The sequence below is a fragment of the Sus scrofa genome, chromosome 7 (genome assembly GCF_054392235.1).
Source record: "Sus scrofa isolate SSC_HxYL_T2T_F1_AM1 chromosome 7, Sscrofa_HxYL_maternal_Yorkshire_Landrace_v2.0, whole genome shotgun sequence".
Lineage (NCBI taxonomy): Eukaryota > Metazoa > Chordata > Mammalia > Artiodactyla > Suidae > Sus > Sus scrofa.
Window position 1 is genome coordinate 748,697 of NC_139389.1, and position 16,867 is coordinate 765,563.

Below are 16,867 nucleotides of genomic sequence, written 5' to 3' on the forward strand. Positions count from 1 at the left end.
CAAATATCAATAAAAATAAATTATTTTTAAAAAGACCAAATGGCAAATCTGGGGAAAAAAATGACAAAAACTGAAATGAAAGTTCACCAGAGGACTCAAGAGAGGATTTGAGGAGGTAGAAGAAAAAGTCTGAGCTTTGGAAGACAGGTTAACAGATGTTACCCTGTATGGGGAACAGAAGGAAAAAAGAATGAAGAAAAACAAACAGGGCCTCAGAAGCCCTTGGGACCCCATTAAGCAAGTGAGCACCCACGTTGGAGATTCCAGAGGCAAAGGCGATAAAGGGACAAAAAGAACATTTGAAAAAATAACGGCCCAAGTCCTCCCAAATTTGACGGAAAACATTATTCTACACATGCAAGAAGATCAATGAGCTCCAAGGAGGATGAACTCCAAGAAATCACAACTTGGACACATCCCACTCGCGCTTTCAAAAGACAGATCATCCTGAAGGCAGCAGCTCCCTGTGTACCTGGGCTCCTCAATACAGCTGATTTCTTTTTCTCCTTTTTCTGTTTGTTTTCTGTTTTTTTGTTTTTTGGCTTTTTAGGGCCCCGCCTGAGGCACATGGTAAGTTCAGGTCAAACTAGGGGTCAAATCGGAGTTGCAGCTGCCGGCCCACGCCACGGCTACAGCAACGCCAGATCCAAGCTGCATCTGTGACCAACAGCACAGCTCACAGCAATGCCGGATCCTTAACCCACTGAGCAAGGCCGGGGATCGAACCCTCGCCCTCCTGGATACTAGTTACGTCCGAGCCGCAATGGGACGTCCCAGCTCGTTTCTCATCAAAACCCTAAGCGTCACAAGGCAATGAGAGGACATGTTTGTAGTGCTGAATGAAAGACTGTCAGCCATGAATTCTACATTCAGCAAAACTGGCCTTCAAACACAAAGGAGAAATCAAGCATTTTCAGATGGGCAAAAACTGAGAGAATCCACTGCTAGCAGACCTGCCCTGCAACAAATCACTGTGGAGACACCTCCGGGCTGAAATAAAAAGACACTAAACAGTAACTCGAATCCACAGGAAAAACTAAAGACCCCCAGTAAAGGTCACTACACAGGCAAATACAAAAGGCAGCATGAGTATTTTTATCATAACTCTTTCTGTGCCTACGAAATTGAAAAGACACTCCGTGTATCAACAGTTACAAGTCTGTGTTGAAAAGGCATACAACGTGCAAAGACGTCATCAGAAGGAGAACAGCAGGACAAAGGGGGCAGGGGACGGACTACAAAGCTGCACAGGTTCTGACAACATGCGACGGAGTCCGTATCAACCTGAACTAGAGCGTTAGTGCCTAAGCCGTGGAGCATAACCCCTGGAGCATCCTCTTAGAAGACAACTTTTAAAAACACAATTGAAGAAATGACAGGAGATATTTCAATGGTACAGTAAATATCTATGTAACATAGAGAAAATAACTCTATAGAATAAAGGAACAAAAAAGACAGGCTATAGAGAAAACAGTAAAATGACAGATATAGATCCTGCATTATCATTAATCAAAATTGTAACTGAGTTTTAAAGTATCTGTTTATTATTATTATTATTATTATTTTTTGTCTTTTTGCCTTTTCTAGGGCCGCTCCCACAGCGTATTGAGGTTCCCAGGCTAGGGGTCGAATGGGAGCTGTAGCCGCCGGCCTACGCCAGAGCCACAGTGATGCAGGATCCGAGCCGCGTCTGCGACCTACACCACAGCTCATGGCAACGCCAAATCCTTAACCCACTGAGCAAGGCCAGGGATCGAACCCACAACCTCATGGTTCCTATTTGGATTTGTTAACCACTGAGCCACAACGGGAACTCCCCTGTTCATCAATTTTTAAAAATAACAACAATAAACCCATTACGTGTTAGCCTAAATAAAGCATTTTATGAAAAATAACCACTTTGTCCACAGCAAATAAGTGAGAAGGCTGGCATTATTTTTTCTTTTTCTTTTTTTTCTTTTTTTTTGTCTTTTGTTTTTTGTCATTTTTAGGGCTGCACCCCAGTATATGGAGGTTCACAGGCTAGGGGTCGAATCGAAGATGTAGCTGCCAGCCTACACCACAGCCACAGCCACATGGGATCCAAGCCGTGTCTGCGACCCACACCAGAGCTCATGGCAACACCGGATCCCCAACCCACCAAGTGAGGCCAGGAATCAAACCCTCGTCCTCATGGATACTAGTCGGGTTCATTAACCACCGAGCCACAGTGGGAACTGCATGGCCTTATTTTCTATTTCTGCAAATTTTTTTTTTTAAGTCTTTTTGCCTTTTCTAGGGCTGCTCCCGAGGCATATGGAGGTTCCCAGGCTAGGGGTCTAATCGGAGCTGTAGCCGCCAGCCTACACCAGAGCCACAGCAACGTGGGATCTTGAGCCACATCTGTGAACCTACACCACAGCTCACGGCAACACCGGATCTTTAAACCACTGATCGAGGCCACGGATTGAACTTGCGTCCTCATGGATGCTAGTTGGGTTTGTAACCTGCTGAGCCACAAAAGGAACTCCCCTTTTGCTTCTTTTTTTTTTTTTTTTGGTCTAGTTCTAACTTGACACATTTCATTATACAAATTATTTTTAATATTTGTTAATACTGCCACTGGTTTTAGCTGAAAATGCTCTAAGTTTTAGGAACCTTAAGCTCACAGTGGTGGAAACAAGTTTCCAAAACTCTAATTTTCACTAGAGAGCTCAAATTCTATTATTGATAACGAAAACTGTTGGCTATTTCCCTTGATGGGACAGGCTCTTTTCATTCCTTTTTAAGGAAAGCTCTACCAAACACGTAAGTCAAGATAAGCACAATTTGTCAGTTATTTATGTTCTGCGAAAAACAAAAACAAAAACAAAAAACAAAAACACAACAAAAAAGCCCAGCTACTTGAGAGTTTTATCCACGCCTTTGTTGAAGACGACCGACCGACCGACCGACCACTGCTGCAGCTCAGTCCGCCCTGGGAGGCAGCCCCCTTGTCACAAAGCGTGTAAACAAGGTGTCCCCCAGCGTTGAGATTTACAAAATCCATGTCTTGCTTCTTCCCTTCTCGAGGAAGAGTTGTGGGCCGTGTTGGCCGCCCCAGGGCAGCCCCGCTCCCCGTGCCCGTCGATTGCGCTTAGACGCCGTCAGGGCACGTGGCAGCTCGGCTGTTCCAGAACACAGCCCCAGTTTCACAAAAGGCACCCGGGGCTTAGAGCGCGTGCCGGCCCGCCCTCGCTGAGGGAGGCCTCGTCTGTGCTCCCCGTGGACCCCGATGGAACAGCCGACCCGCAGCTCCCGCCTCAGGGAGAAAAGCACTCACTGCAGACGAGCCCCGCCTGCAGCTGCGGCTCCAACACGACCGGCGACAGTGGAGCGGGTAGGCGGTTGGGCCAGGACCCCGGAGAGGACCGGTCGGCCGAGGACGAGGACATCCGCAGGGCCACCTGCCTGAGCTTCCCTGCAGGCCCCTGTCCAGCAACGCCAGCACTCACCCTGTAAGAGGCTCGGTGGCTTTTTCATTGCTCGTGTGACAAGCGCTAAGGAGCGATTTTTGGTTTTTAAAAGAACTCATCACACCTACATTGAAAATATGCTATTCCTTCGTCTTTAAACTCTGAATGACAGGTCCAAATGCAACGTCGCAAATTAACTGGCCCCTTGCTAGAACCTGAGTTTTTTCTGCAGCATTAAACACAGGAAGGTGAATTCTTAATCCACGGAGCTGAGAGGGAAGAGCTTTCATCACATTTTCGCTTCTTACCTGCAGTTCCGACCAGGTTCTCCCCCATCAGACGTCTCCCTTTGTGAGTGAGCGACGCCGCGCTACAGCCGCTCACATTTCGCGGCTCTTTGTTCGAAATCGGTGCAGCTGTGGCTCGAGAAAGCGGACCCTCCAAATCTCCCATCGTTAAGCCAATGAGTCAACCTTAAAGACAACAAAAGGCATGATAAATAAATGTCATTTCATTTTAGAGTAAGACGAATTCTAAAATAGTATCGGTTTTAGATAGAACTATAATATTTAGAAATGTCTTCCCCAAAAGTTGTTGAAACAAGACAAAAAAGTCTACATACGTTTTGTTGTATTTCTGCATAAGAATCTTGACTTTTTTTTTTTGCCAAAGGTTATGTTATTGTTCTCTATTAGTGACTTTGAACATCTTTTTTGTACATAGTTTTTCATATTTTCTCTTCAGTGAATTGTTTATTCATATAATTTGTTCACTGAAAAACAGGTTGCCTTTTTTTTTTTTTGTCTTTTAAAAGCTTTTATTGATTTTTTTTTCTTATTCAAGGAATTTATCACACTTGTAGCTGTACAATGATCATCACAATCCAATTTCACAGGATTTCCATCCCACAACCCAAGCACATCCCCCCACCCCCCAAAGTGTCTCCTCTGGAGACCAAATGTTTTTCAAAGTCTGTGAGTCAGCATCTGTTCTGCAAAGAAGTTCAGTCTGTCCTTTTTTCAGATTCCACATGTCAGGGAAAGCACTGGATGTTGGTGTCTCATGGTATGGCTGACTTCACTTAGCGTGATAATTTCTAGGTCCATCCATGTTGCTAAAAATGCCGGTATTTCGTTCCTTTTAATGGCTGAGTAATATTCCATTGTGTATCTGTACCACGTCTTCTTGGTGCACTCCTCTGTCGATTATTTATTCATATAATTTGTTCACTGAAAAACAGGTTGCCTTTTCTTAATAACATACAGAATTTTACCCCATTGTAATTAATATTTTATCTTTCAACTTTGCTCAGGTCTCTTCCCTTCAAAAATGAAGCTTCTTAATACTTACATAATCAAATCTGTCAATTTTATCCTTTAGAGGTTTGCATTTCCTACACAGTTTGGACAGTCGTCTTTATCACAACATTACAGAACTACTCTCTAATATTTTCTCCTAGGATTTAAAAATATGTCATTGAAGTACAGTTAATTTACAATGTTGTGTGGATTTCAGGTGTACAGCGAAGTGATTCAGTTACACATAAACGTCTACTTCTTTTCAGATTCTTTTCCATCACCGAGTAGAGGTCCCTGGGCTCTACAGAAGGTTCTGGCTGTTTATCTCGTTTCTATAGTGCGTATGTGTTAATCCCAAACCCCCGGTTCGCCCCCCCTTCCCCTGCTCGAAGTTCGTTTTCTATGTCTGTGAGTCTGTTTCTGCTTTGTCAATGAGTTCAGCTGTGTATTTGCGTAAGATTTCACACACAAGCAATGTCACACATTTGTCTTTCTGTCTGACTTCATTTGCTCATCTCTAGGTCCAGCCACGCTGCTGTACAGAAAATCCTCAGGTCACTCCAGGGACTACACAGCATCATGTCATCTGCAGGGACAGTTTCACTTCTTTTCCAGAGTGGATTCCTTTCATTTCTTGTTCTTCTCTGGTTGCCACGGCTAGGATTTCCAGATGGAGGCCGGATAAACGCGGTGAAAGTGGGCATCCCTGTCTTGTTGCTGTTCTTAGGGGAAATGCCGTCAGCTTTTCACTGCCAAGTACGATGCTAACTGGCTGTTGGTCTGTCCTGTGCGGCCCTCATAACATTGAAGGTACCCTCTGTGCCCACTTTCTGAAGAGGTTCTTTTTTTAATCATAAATGGATGGTAAATCTTCTAGCATTTTATTTTACTTTTGTACATTTAAACTGCCTGAAGCTCTTGATTATTTATGGTGTTATGTATGATGTTTTTCTTACACAGGGGCGGCCAATCTGTCTAGCACTATTTATCGATAATGTTTTCGCCCCGGATGAAATGACATGGCATCTTCAGCATAAATGAAGCGTCTCCATGTTTCAATTTGTTCCACAAAAGCATCTGTCCATCCTATGCTCCCTCCGCGCCGTAGCTTCAAAGGCAGTCCTAAAACTATGTAAATGCAAACCCCTGGCCACTCATCTGCATTATCACAAATACCTTGTCAGACGTCATGCCTTTACTTCTCCACACAAATGTTAGGCAAATTTGTCCAGTCAAAAAAAAAAAAAAAAAAAGCTAATGGGATTTTTGCTTTGAATTGCATTAAAACTATACATTAATTTGAGAGGAATTACTGTTTTATTTATTCATTCATCCATGTATTTATTATTGCCTTACTAATCAGGCTCTACTTTTTGTTCGGTAAAAATACTCTGATTTTGAGAAGAGAGGTCATTGTGAGTGTGCTCGTGCTTGGATGTCTTACAACGCCTGTCGCCGTGAGTACAAGTCCCTGCTTTTTATACCAAATGCCCTCTTCAGGGCCAGCTGGTTTGCTATCTGAGTCTCTTGGAGTTTCTGTGCACACAAGCACATTCCATTTGTGAAAAAAAATTCTACTTTCTTTGGGAGTTCCCGTTGTGGTGCAGTGGTTAACGAATCCGACTAGGAACCATGAGGTTGCGGGGTCGATCCCTGGCCTCGCTCAATGGGTTGAGGATCCGGCGTTGCCGTGAGCTGTGGTGTAGGTCGCAGATGCAGCTCAGATCCCACGTTGCTGTGGCTCTGGCGCAGGCTGGTGGCTACAGCTCCGATTCGACCCCTAGGCTGGGAACCTCCATATGCCGCGGGAGCCACCCTAGAAGAGACAAAAAGAAAAAAAGAAGAAAAAAATTCTGCTTTCTTTTTTCATTATTATTCTTTTAAAATGCTAAATACTAGAAATTACAAAAGATCTATCTAATTTCTGATTCTAGGGAGAGAGTCTTCATACTTCACAACATAACGTTAATGACAGCAAAGGGAATTTGAGATTTTGGAAAAAAACAGTTTAGGGAGACTATAGCAGGTGTAACAGAAGATAACCAGTCGGAAGACAGAAGTACTGAAAGCTGAGTTAACTTCTGAAAATGCACATGCGTGCCCCTTAACCCTATTCACCTAGAACGTTCTGCAGAACATAAGAACAGCGAGCTGCATTCCACCGCATCTGAGCAAAGAGCTCGTCACGCGTCACGTGGCTTCTGGAAAATCCACTGTGGGAGAGTGAGAAGGAGAAAAGCATCAGCACTTGGTACGACAGGAAAGTAGTTTTGAACTTGCAGGCCCGTGAAAGGGTCCTAGAGACCCTAGGGGTCCTCAGACTGTGTTTCAAGAACCCGTTTTATAGCTGACTCCCCTCAACAGCCTCAGGGACGCTGGATTAAACCGGTCTTGAAAGTGGAGTCCTGGTCAAAGAAGAAAGAAGATCACAGCAAGGCTTAGGAGGCGCAATCCTTCCAGGAGGAAAGGCCTCATAAACACGCACAGCCACCTCCCGTGGCTGCAGGCTCCCCAAACAGAAAACACACCCGAAGGCAGGCACACCAGTCTCGTCTCTCTGAAGCCTTCCCTCGGTTCCCAGGCACGCGGTGAACTGCAGCGTCCGCTCCACGCCCGTGCACAGCACTCTGGACGTGGCCATGAACCCGAGGATGCTACGGCCTCGGTAATGGGGACATTTTGGCTCCAGATGGTGCTGAACTTTGCCCATTCCAAAAATATCCCAGAAGACATTCCCAAGGCTCTGAGTGATGCAAACCACATTTACCCACTTACCAGAGACAAACAGGAGACGGAAGGCAGGACCTCAGCTCTTCCCAACAGGAGCCCTGCCTCCTCCCTGCACCCCGGACAGACCCCTCGGTCCTGAGAGCCCGTCTGCTCAGAGCGGACCCAAGCACTGCCTGTGCGCCCGGAGATGAGGGGACAAGGCTGGGCCCCCCTCCCGTGCATCAGGGAGGACGCTGAGAGCAGGATTGCGTGGCCCCCGTCGGGGCAGGAGGGAGCATTCCCGCAGCTCCCGCCCGCAGCGCTCGTTGGACGAGCTGACCCGTGGCCCTTTACCCTTCAGCCCCACAGCCTCCCCTCCCTGTCGAGAGGGAGCTTTCGACTGCATTGCTCTGCTCCGGCTGCCACCACAAAGGGCCCCAGACGGGGCGGCTGAAACCACACGCGTTTATTCCCCTCACAGCCTGGAGGCTGGACGCCCAGGTCAAGGTGTCGGCAGCGCGGGTCTCCCGAGAGCCTCCCTCCCGGGCTGGCACGTGCACCTGCTGCTGGTGGCCTCCGGTGGCCACCCCTGTGTGTGTGTCCTGATCACCTCATCTCACGAGGACACAGTCCTTTGGATTAGGGCCCATCCTCGGGACCTCAGTGCACTTTAATCACCTCTGTGAAGCCCCCCCCCCCCCCCCGCAAACTCAGCCCCATAGTCCTGGGGGGCGGGACTCAAATATAGGACCTGGGTGGGGGGTGGGGGTCAGGCCGGAACAGCCCCCTGCGCTCCCCTCGTGCGCCCTTCCGCGTTGTCACTGCACCTGGTTCACCTCTGAATCTACCGTCCCCACAAAGCTCCTGGCGCGTGGCCGCCGTTCCGTGTGTATTTGCCAAATGTGCGAAAGTTTCACAAGGATTCACTTGTAAATCCACCAGCCTCGCAAATAAGAAAAATTAGGAAAAACAAAAACAAAAACCCTATTTTGAAGAGGCTCCCCTCTAGCCTCATAATCACAAGTAATCATGTATTCGCACACAAAGCATTAGACCAAAGCATTAAACCTAAAAGGTTATGACGTGCTGGACTATGCCTCCAATTATTTTCTTGGTGGTAACAAAATAATTCTATGGGTTTACTGAGCGGCTTCACCGGAGCTCAAAGACAAGACAGCTAAATCAACTTTTAAACGTTTCATTTTCAGAACGAGGTTTACGACCGATTCATGAAGCCACTGGCCGAGCAGGTGCATTTTAAGCTGATCTTCCCACGGGGGAGCCTCCCGCACAGCTAAGTCACTGCACTGTCACAAACCATAGCACCTGCACATTAAAGGCACATGGGTTTTGGTCAAAACTTCCCCACGTGTGCTGTCACAGGACTCAATTTCACATGTAAATGAACTTTCAAGCCTAGGGTTTAAAGCAGGAAATTAAGCAAATCTGGTGGAATTTTTTCCTCTCTCCCTCTCCGTGCTTTGTTTCTCAAAGCACGAGGCAGGGCCAGGCCATTACGTGTCCCCAGAATCCCATCTGCATCCGCATCTGGGCCACAAGGCCGGGGGCTCACGGAGGCCGTCCGCACGCTGCGTCTGGAAACCGGTTCGGCGGGAGGAAAAGTGCGGCCAGCTTCTTGAAGCGCATGGACGAAAGATCTTTAGAAACAAAGTTGCCTGAACGCCACCAAACTGGCCGGAAGCTTCAGAAGTCTGGGGTTTTTCTCCCCTGGTTTTCAGCAGCTCAAGGACCAGGCCGCCTAAAATGCCCACGTGGGGAGCAGCAGAGAGACACAGAGACAGCAGCACTGTGCGGGCCTCGGCGGGCTGTCCTATTTCACAGAGCTGCCTGCAAACAATCCTTGTGGCGCATTGGGGGAAAAGCACAATTTTAGGAAATGCAAACACCCTGAAGTCACCCTGGCCTGCAGATAACCTAGCCCATAACAATGCAACCTGAAAAAAGATGCTGCAAGAAGCATGTGAGAATAAAATGCTTCCCCGTTTCAGGAACTAGGTCAGCGCATCTCCGACGTGACTTCCCGGCTCTGGTTTTGAGGCCGGGCGAGGTGGTTTTCCCGCAGGAAACGAGTGGCTCCGGGGCTCAGGCCCCCCAGCACCACCCCAGCACCCGGGGAGCAGGCCTCGAACCCCACCTCGGAGGCCCACGGAGGGACCTGAGACGTGCTCTTAGAGGAAGAGAGCAGCAACACCCCAAACACGGGCGAGCGGGGAAGGGGATTCCAGCGCCACGGGTCGCCCCTCGCCCCACGCCCGTCCGCTGCAGGGACAGGCCCACGGCAAGGCGACCATGTATCTGAGTTTCGTTCAAACAAAAAGCATTTGAAAATCTTTTTTTCATGTTCAGACGGTGATAGCCTAGAAAAGCAGGAAAGCTTTGAATGTTGTGTTTGTTTGGATTTGTTTTTCTTTTCTCTTTGTCCCGGGACAAAGGAAATGCTTTTAAAAATAAGGAATTTAGCAAACTTTCATCACGGTATTAAAAACCACATGAGGAGGGCGGCCCTGGGCCTTGGGATAGCAGCCTTGAAAAGCCACTGTCCTCTCAACATCACAATGTGGAAACCACAGGAGTCTTTAAGTGAGAGGAATGCGGAGTGAAAAGGCTGGGACAGGAGTTTCTGCTATGGCACAGAGGGTTGAGGACCTGACTGCAACGGCTCGGGTGGTTGTGGAGGCGCAGATTCAATCTCTGGCCCTGAGCACAGATTAAAGGATCTGGTGTCGCCACAGCCGTGGCGTGGAATCACCCCTGGCCTGTGACTTCAATATACCGTGGGTGCAGCCCTAAAAAGGAAAATGGAAAGAGAAAAAGAAAGAAAATGGGGGACAGAGAAGGGGCTGCTGTGTCACCAGGAGCCGAGCACAGGGGGACGAGGCTGGAGAAGGCCAGCCGGCGGTGCTGTCCCCCGTGTGTGACCCTCACCCCTGCCAGGAGCTTCCTCTGCAGGAACGACAAGGGGGCAGCCGCGGGCTCACCCGGCAGCGAGTGCTCAGGGGCCCCATCGCCCGCTGCCCCGTCGCCTCCGGGAGGGTCTGGAACCCGCCTCCCCACCCCCACCCCATAAAGGCACGGCCTGGCGATTCTGCCACAAATCAACAAACCCGTTGCACTTCTAGTCTAAGAGGCTGACTGGTACTTGCTGGGCATCAGTAAGACTCAGGTTTCTAAACTCCAGCCCCCCATCCCAACCCTCCCCTGTGCTCCAGAGGGTCCTGGGGACAGGAGAGCCAGGCTGGCAGCAGGAAACCCGTCACCTGAACCCCCTCTTCTCTTCGGAGATGGAGGTCCCCCCTCCGCCACGGGAAGAAGATCTGTTTTCAGTTCTGGTCTCTTAGAAAACTTTCTGACCTCACCTAAAAAAGCCCGGAGAAGGAGTTCCTGCTGTGGTGTAGTGGGTTAAGAATCCGACTCCAGCGGCTCTGGTTGCTGGAGAGGTGCAGGTTCAATCCCCGGGCCGGGGCAGCGGGTTAAAGGATCCGCCGTTGTCGCAGCTCCGGAGTAGCTCACAGCTGCGGCTGGGATTCAGTCCCCGGCCTGGGAACTTCCATGGGCTGCAGGTGCTGCCGTTAACAGCAAAAAAGACCCACAAAGACAAAGAATGAAAACGTCACCCTAACTCCCAGCCCTTCCTCCATCACGGGTCTTCAAATCACGCTCTCTTCACCCACTCAAATGCAAGTTCCACAGCTTCACAGGCCCAGGCTGGGGACAAGGCAGGAAGAGAGACGTCGCCAGAGTCCGCCACATGCCTGAGGGGCTGTCACCCTCTTGGCTTAGGGTCAGGTGGCCAGGAAGGCAGCCGTGCGTCTGTGTGTCCGCATCAAGCACTGGGATCAGGGCTGCAGTCATTCCCACAGTCCCGGGGCCGCGGCGTGTGGAGGAAAAGACTTGCACCTCGAGTGAAAAGCGCGGCCTCCCAGGGGCAGGCCACAGCAGGACGGGGTGGCGGGCTGGCTGAGCAGCTCAGGGCGGGCTGCCAGTGAAACCGCTGGCTTTCAGCACCCAGACCTGCCCCTGGCTGTCCCCCAAGCTTGGAGATGGGAGATTATGCAGACAAATGGTCCCTGAGGCTGAGAGGCAGGTGCCCTGAGGCTCATCTCAAGTCGCCTCCAGCCAAAAGCCATGTCCCGTGGCCTACGTGGTCCAAGCCTTCCCGCCCTGGTGCCACCTCAACGTGATGCCACATCTGAGCCACGACGGGGTCAGCCTGTGCGTTTCTAGGGAACAGATGCTCCCTGAGTCCCGGAGCCTGCAGCCAAGGTGGGGGAGGGGGGAGCAGAGATGGGGGTCTGAGAGGAAAGGCCCCCGGCTGAGGTCCTCTGGGCGTGGAGGGGCCAGCAGGGGGTCCACTCTTCCCTCCAAGCTTAGAAGGACCGTATTTATCTGGCCGGCCACGTGCTAAACACTGTGCCTCTGGAGATGCGGGGCCAAGCCGTGCCCGACCCACGGGAGGCCCTCCGACAACACTTGCCAAGGAGCGAGGTCACTGCCCTTCTCCAGCCTAGGGCAAAGGTGACAATCCCAAATGCTGCCTCTGGGAGAAAAGGCCCATGCTCTCCCCAGCCCAGGGCAGGACTGCGCTACGCCAGGAGCGCCGGGACGCGGCCCCCGTCCAGCAAACTGCATTTCCCCCCTTTGTTTGGGAAACTGATTCCTTCACATTCAACATCCGTTTCTGGTTCTTGAAGTCAGAAAATAGGGTAACGAAGACTCTATCGAGCTTAAACTCATGGCCAGCGTCATACTTAGCGATGGAATTCTACCAGCAATCTCATTACCTCGAGGGCAGGGTGGCGGGGATAAAACACCGCCCACCAAGGTCATGGTCAGACGTCCCAGCCAGGGCGATAAAACAGGACACAGAAGCAAGAGGGACAAGGCCTGGCAGCATTTCCCAAAACATGTTCCCGGGAACACGACTGGCTGAACTGTTAAACAGCGCTCCAGTTTCTCTGATGAAAGGCTTCCCGAAGCCTTAGCTACCCGGACATTTGCGATGAGTTTCCACGAGAGGACACGGCATCCGGCGCTTCCCTAAGTTTTCAATTTGAATTGGTCTCCCCCGAGCGTGGGAGAGGCCTGCCTTCCTTGGAACACTCTTTGGGAAACGCTGACTACATTTCTGTCTAATCCGCAGATGTTTTCATTTACGTATTGAGTCAACATGCGTATCTTCCATGAACTGAAGCAGCAGTGGAGAGTAAAGGCTTTGGAGGGAAATAATCTCGGGTTTGACTCCTACATCCCGGACGGACTGAGGGTGTAGGGTTTGCTCTTGCATTTCTCAAGCTTCTGTTTCCTCGTCTGTAAAAGAGAGATCACGGTGTTTCCCTTGCGAAATACTGCACGTACCAGCTTAGATAATACATGTGAAGTTGCTTTTACCTTTTGGGATGATCGAACCAGGAAACACACAATTACTCGGGTCCTGTCCTGGCACAGCCGATGAGCAAGGCTCAGAAAAAGTAAGAGCACAGTTTAATTGAAAGCCTTAAAGCTACTCAGACCTTCGGATCTAGTCGTTTCACTTCTGGGATAAAAAGAATGACAGCGACGTTTGCTGAAGCTTGTGTATAGTAATGAAGTTTTGTAAAGAAAATCAAGGCCGTCAGTGGGGCACCTCACATGACAGGAGCTAGATTTCTGCCACGCGCCCGCGGCCCCTCTGAGGTACCTTCACTGGGCACAGTCTTCCTGGGAGAAGAACCTGCCAGCCTGGAAATCAGGGGCCAGAGCCTCTCTTTGCTCCACACGCCCAGGCAGACAGCGGGGTCACACCTGTCCAGGGAGCAGGTCTCTCAGGACCTGGAAGCTGGAGCTGATGAAGCGTTACTTGCTTATCAGTTACAAACCCTCGACCTCAGCTGCTTCCTGATGTGCGTGTGTGCCTGTGTGTGTGTAAAACCGTGTTTTTCTAAGTCACGTCAGAGCTGTGTCCACCTCCTTATCCACTTCAGAGAAACACCTATTGGTCTGTAAGTTGTCCGTATGCAGAGACAGGTGTTAAATGCTGTGTCCTTACGACTCCCTTCCTTCTTGAACACAGAAGATCTGCCACCCAGCCCCGCCTCCGCGACTCTGGAATTTCTGTCTCCCGAGGTGCAGTCAGAGGCGTGCAGTCTGTACCAAGGTGTGGACTCTGCCCATCAGACCCTTCCGGGGGAGACGGGTCTGAGACCCTCTCTGTGCCCAGGGGACTTCAGGGACACAAGTTCTGCAGGAGCCGAGGTCCAGCGGTCACGTTAGTGGTGCCCAGGGGTGTAGCAACTGCAGAGGGTCCATCGGCCACTGGTCTGGGGTGGGGGGTTCAACGTTGCTCTGGCAACGCAGTCTCCAAAAATGACCGCCACCAGCCCTCCCAAACCAGAGAGCCTTTGTTTGTCAGTTTTGGTTTTTCGGCTGCACCTGTGGCATAGCAAAGTTTCCAAGCCAGGGATCAAACCCACACCACAGACAGCAGTGACCTGAGACACTGCAGTGACAATGCCGGATCCTTAACCACTGCGGCACCAGGGAAATCCCAGAGGGCCTTTGAATATCCTTTAATGCATGCATTTTTGCCTGACCCCAGCCCCATGGGCTCAGTGGTTTCTCAGAAAGAAGTCACACGAAGGCATTGATCCTTTGGACTGGCTCTGCCACTTTATTCCAGCTTCTCAGGTTCAACTATGAGCTTCTTCACTCTTGACCTTTCTTAATTTCTGAGGATTGGTTTCAAAGCTATAAATTTCCCTTAAGGTAATGCTTTAGCTGCTCTCTGTCACGGAGCACCTTCTCCGTCATCAGCTCCCAGCATTTCATAACATCCTCTACAATGAGCTTTGTCACTCAATCATCACTCTGCACTGGGGAGGGGGGTGCCCCCAAACACGTTCTAGAGCTATCCTTTGTACGTCCTTGCTAGAAACGTCTAAATTTATTGCACTGTGGTAAGTGAATGTGGTTCATGTGATGTTAATTATTTGGAATTTATTGAGACTTCCTTTGTGGTCTAGGATGTGGTCATTTTTGTAAATGTTTCTTATGTGCTCAAAAAAAAAAAAAAAAAGTCTATTCCGCATCCATTACCAGTAGTTTCCAAACAGAGTTCAGCTGACAGGCTACCTCAGAATCATAGGAACCACTACTTAAAAACAGAGCACCCGCGCCCCCGGCCTTCAAGTCTCTATCAAAATCTCTCCAGTCTGAGTTAATCGACACCTCGGGCAATGCTAATGGTCCCTGGAGGAAGCCCCCTGCCCTCCCCGAGCCCGTGGGCCCCAAGTGCACACGGGAACAGAGATTCAATTCCAGACCAAGAGACTCTTAGGGTTTTGAAGAAACAGACCCCCATCTCCTTCCACACAACACTGGTGACCTTCAGGTCACCTGTCAGGCTCTTCTCCCTTAAATCTGCCCGAATGCCTCCTAGAGGCTCCGCCTCCTGCACGCACTTCCCCGACCTCCTACAGAACCCAGACTTCATGTCTCAATCCTGAGAGCTGTGAGGCCACGAGATCTGGGGGAGATGGACCCCATCCCAGCTCCAGGGAGCGGGGCTTGGTGGAGCAACCCCTGCACGTGCCCATGACCGGCTGGCTCACCCGGGAAAGACATGCCCTGGAGACGGCTGCTGACCCTGAAGAGGCCCCAAATGAGGAGGTGAACTTTCCCTCCAGCACTGGGGCCTCCCCATACACCCTTCCGAATGCAAGCAGCAAGACGCAGCCGCGGATGATGCTGCATTAGCGCCAGACACCCGCAAGGTGCAGGACAAAGTGGACTGTTGCCAGGGGAGTAGAAAAACAGAATTCGAGGTCTTGCTGACATCACTGAGCCACTAACACAGCAGTTCCAGAACTCGTCCTGCACAAACTTCTGGTTCACGCGAGAAAACACTTACTGTATAAAGGAGGACGCCTACCGCAGCCCGGGTCAGCCTCTCCGGCTCTTGGTTCCCTTTCACTGGAGGTTAAAACCTCAACAGACCACTCTGGACTCCAAAGCACGGATCTTTCACCTACTTAACGATCACAGGAAGACCCCCCTTCACTGCCTTGAAGCCCCTGCTCTGCGACACTCATCTTCCATGCGACTGTCATCCTTCACCCCTTTAATCAGAGGGACGCCCCAGCGTCCGCTTCACCCCCACACGCGCTCCTACCACAGCGGGAGGTCGCTGGACTTAGAAGGGTCCCCTACAGTCGGTCACCTACGCACAGCAGCCCACGAGCACCGGAGAGTTTAGGGGTCATGTGTCTCTGTGACCAAAACGTCTGCAAAATGCCATCCAAATGTGGGAAAGGGCAGAAAGACGCCAAAGCTGTGGGGGCCACTGGGCTGGTAATGGCAGGGGACCCCGGCGGGACAGTGGGTATGTGTGGGGGTGAGGGCCTGCAGAAAGGACGGGAAGGCAGACCCGCCCACCGTCTGTCAGCGCGGTCTCTCTCTGCCGCCTGGCACCCCAGGCCTCTCGGCCCCGAACCTCCAGAGGCCACTCCTCGGGGCCTTTGTCCTGTGCTCCATCCGCCCCATCTTCCCACAGCCCCTGCCTCTGAACCATCAAGCCCCTGGTGAAGGACGCCCCCAGGGCCCCGGCGACCGACACCCACCCCGTGTCCAGGGCCGAGCTACACCTGCACCAAGGGGGCCGGACACGCCGCCCCAACCTGCCTCAGCAGCACGGGGGTGATTTTTCAGCTGATTATCTTTCAGGAGAGGCAGACACAGGAGACGCTCCACAAGCTGAGCAGAAGCCCCGCAGACAGGGCCTTCACCCGAGAAGCTCAGCCCCAGAACCGAGAGGCGGGCCTTCAAGCTGGGGGCAGCCCGTCCCCGCTTCGTGCCCTTCCTGATACCCACCACGGGCCTCCCTCCCCAGCATCTTCTTTGGGTTTCAGCTGAAGATGGTATTGAAGGTGATGGCTGGGCCACCCCAGGGAGTGGCCCAGTTACCCGGGTCTCTCCCGTGCATGCGGGACGTATGCACCTTATTAAAAGTCCGTAGGTTCTCGCCGTGTTAATCCCTCCTTCACCGCAAGGGGAGGGTCTCACCACAGAACCAAGAGAGATAGCGGGACCCTCATTCTTCCTCTCCTGCGTCATCGTCTCACGTTTTCCTGCTCATCAGTTTGCTTGCGATCTCTCTACAGATGCTTTTCTCTGTCTGGAAGCTCCTTCTGAATCAGTCCGTCTCTTCTGATTTAAGCTTTGGACACAGGGGCCTTGACTGTCCACCGGAATGGTTCTCCAGCACCTGGCCTGGTGGCCGGCACAGCAGGGTCCCAGAGCTGCCCCACAGGTCCAGTGACCTGTGGAACAAAAGAACAGAATAAGAGCCCGGAGCTGGCCGGCCCGCCTCCCACCGCGAGGTCAGCGTGGCTCTGTCGCCTCTGCCTCCTTCCGTTCAGGGTGGGGCCGTCC

At 51.1% G+C, this 16,867-nt stretch overlaps 1 long non-coding RNA gene across 22 annotated transcripts in view; it reads right to left on the bottom strand.

Moving 5' to 3' along the window:
* The window catches only part of LOC102158724 (uncharacterized), a 135,716-nt gene that overhangs the window by 106,463 nt on the left and 12,386 nt on the right, over nucleotides 1–16,867 (bottom strand). For 13 of the 22 annotated variants that reach the window (XR_014809407.1, XR_014809410.1, XR_014809408.1 and 10 more), the window contains exons 2-4: nucleotides 16,434–16,755; nucleotides 6,851–6,945; nucleotides 3,743–3,907 (exon numbers count right to left, since the gene is read on the bottom strand). This is a non-coding gene — a long non-coding RNA (uncharacterized LOC102158724). Of the gene's footprint in view, nucleotides 1–3,742; nucleotides 3,908–6,850; nucleotides 6,946–10,818; nucleotides 12,770–16,306; nucleotides 16,756–16,867 lie in introns of all 22 variants that reach the window. The other 9 variants (XR_014809416.1, XR_014809409.1, XR_014809417.1 and 6 more) reach the window with 4 other exon arrangements.